The sequence below is a fragment of the Capricornis sumatraensis genome, chromosome 8, assembly GCF_032405125.1.
Source record: "Capricornis sumatraensis isolate serow.1 chromosome 8, serow.2, whole genome shotgun sequence".
NCBI lineage: Eukaryota > Metazoa > Chordata > Mammalia > Artiodactyla > Bovidae > Capricornis > Capricornis sumatraensis.
In genome coordinates, this window is record NC_091076.1 from 79,656,657 (window position 1) to 79,659,773 (window position 3,117).

Genomic DNA, 3,117 nt, shown 5'->3' on the forward strand with positions numbered 1-3,117 from the left:
ACACTGTGACACCATCATATGAATCAAGATGATGGACGTGTGCCTTATCCTCCAAAGTTTTCTCCTGGGCCTTTGCAGCATGTCCTACTGTCCTTCTGTACCTCCCATACCACTTCCCTATCCCTGTCTCTGTACTGGTCAGCTTTCAGCCACTATAGTTTCATTTTTAGCTTCTAGAATTTTGTACGAATGGAGCCTACACTTTGTGCTCTGACTACTTTCACTCACAAAAATTATTTTGAAATCCATCCATGTGTGTGTGGTGTGGTGTGTGCGTGTGTGTGTGTGTTTGTTAATAGTTTATTTTAATATTCCCTGGTAGCTCAGTGGTCAAGAACCCCACCTGTTCTTTAGAACAGGAAGGAAATGGCAACCCACTTCGGTATTTTTGCCTAGGAAATCCCATGGAGAGAAGAGTCTAGCATGCTACAGTCCATGGGAGTCACAGAGTCAGACACAACTTAGCTCCTAAACAAGTATTACATTATATGAATTTACCATGATGTGTTTGCCCATTCACCTGTTGATGCTCATTTGGATTGTTTTCAGTTTGGGGCTGTTACAGATAAATATGCTGTGAATATTTGTGTTCAGGTTTTTGTGTGGACATAGGTCTTCATTTCTTTTGAGTAAATATATCAAAGTGGAATGATTGGAACAAATGGATAATTTCTTAACTTTTTAAGAGACTGGCAAACTCTTTTCCAAAGTGATTGTGCTGTTTTACGTGATCACTAGCAGGTGTGAGAGATCCAGTTCCTCCACCTCTTGGTTAACACTTGGATTTTTATCCATTGTAATAGGTGTGTCAGTGATATCTCATTATGTTATAATTATTATTCTCCTGATGACTGATGATGTTGGGCATTTTTCATATGCCTGTTTGCTCTCTGTATATTTTCTTTGGTGAAATGTTTGTCTTATATTGGTTCTTTAAAAATTGGGTGATTTCTTTTTAGTGAAGATAGATTTCTTTATGTATTCTGGACACAAGTCCTTTATCAGGAATATGATTTTCAGATACTTTTTCTCAGTTGGTGGCTTTCTTTTCATTCTCCTTAATAGAGATTTTCAAGGTGCAGAAACTTTGATGAAATCCAGAGTATCATTTTTTTTCTTTCATGGCTTGTGTTTTTGTGTTGTTATCTAAGAAATCTTTGTGTAAACCAAGGTCACAAAGATTTACTCTTATGTTTAATTCAAAGTTTTTATGATTCTACTTTTGGTTCCTTCTTTGATCCAAAGAGATTTAGGAGAGTATTTAGAAATTTTTTTTCTTTTAAATTGTATTAATTTTAGACATTTATAAAATTGTGGCCTGTTCCTTTTATACTGTAAAGGTGTGGGCTGATAGGGTTGGGAGGCAGGGGAGAGTGGATCGTAGAAGATGAAGAAGAACAGGCATGCATAGGTACAATTTTTGTCTAGATTGCATTTTTGTTTTATTTCCTCCTTATTTTCTAGAGACCAAACACCTCATGTTTATCCTGGACTAAATCTTTTTTGTCTTCAGTTCAGTCTCTCAGTCATGTCCAAATCTTTGCAACCCCACAGACTGCAGCACGCCAGGCTTCCCTGTCCATCACCAACTCCCGGAGCTTACTCAAACTCATGTCCATCGAGTCGGTGATGCCATCCAACCATCTCATCCTCTGTCATCCCCTTCTCCTCTGGCCTTCAGTCTTTCCCAGCATCAGGGTCTTTTCCATGGAGTCAGTTCTTCGCATCAGGTGGCCAAAGAATTGGAGTTTCTGCTTTCTTTCCAATGAATATTCAGGACTGATTTCCTTTAGGATTGACTGATTGGATCTCCTTGTAGTCCAAGGGACTCTCAAGAGCCTTCTCCAAAACCACAGTTCTAAAGCATCAATTCTTTGGCTCTCAGCTTTCTTTATATAGTCTAACTCTCACATCCATACATGACTACTGGAAAAACCTTTATTCAGAAGTTCTCTCTCGTTCTTTCTGACCCATTCATTTTTCCAATCTGTCAGGAAATCCTATGTACACTACACAGTACATCTAGAATCATGTGCTTCGCATCATCTCCTGGTGCTATCTTTCTAGTCTGAGCCACTGTCATTTTTTAATATTTTATTTTGCAGTAGGCTCCTAACTAGTCTCCCCAGTTTCTGCCTCTGCCCCCTTCAGTCTACTCTCAACACAGCAGTCAGAGTGATTCTTTCAAAGGCATGATAATATCACTCCTCTGCTCAAAACCCTCCCAAAATTTCCCATCTCACTCTGAGTAAAGACACATGTCCTCAGGGGGCCCTCAGGCCCTGCATTATCTCTGGGCTCCCAGGTTTCCTCTCTTATGCAGTACCTGTCTTGCTGATTCTCCTCTAGCCCTGCTGGCCGCCTTCCTGTCCCTGGAACCTGCCAAACTGCCTCTGCTTCAGACTTTTGCATATTCTTTTGTTCCTCTGCTGGGAATACTCTTGCTTCCCTTAGGTCTCTGCTCAAATGTGTTCTTATTAAAGAGGCCTTCCTCAACTCCTCTTTACAAAACACTAACTGCCTCCTTATTTTTTTTTTTATTTCTTATCAGCACTTATCTGACACATTACACAGCTTCCTATTTGTTCATCACCTTTCTCTCCTTATAGAATATAAGCTCCTAGAGGGCAAGAACTATGCTTTGTTCATGGCAGGTACCAGAGAACTGAGAGCAAGGCCCTGCACACAGGAGATGTACGGAGTGGGTGCATGAATGGGTCCTGTCTGAAGGAGTAACCTCAGGGAGTGTTTTACATAGTAATTTGGAACAATCTTGAGAGATTTAATAGAATCAAGTCCAGTAGAAGATAATTTTGTGTGTGTGTGTGTCGTGGAGGTGGAGATGGGAAAGGAGATGCTGGGTGGTGAGAAGGGTACAAACACTTAATGTTTCGCAAAGCCTTATATACTGTTTAAAAGATAACAGCTAGGTGAGAACTGTGTTTGAGAATAAGTAATTCTGGAAATAAAAAAATGACACTCTGGTTCAATTTATCAGTTCATTATGGTTTTTATTTATTCAACATTAAGAGAAAAAAACATCACAAAGCAAGTGACCCAGAATAGCACATTTTGTGCATTTCTTCAGGCCCTTGGCAGCACCAGGCAGGTGTGTGT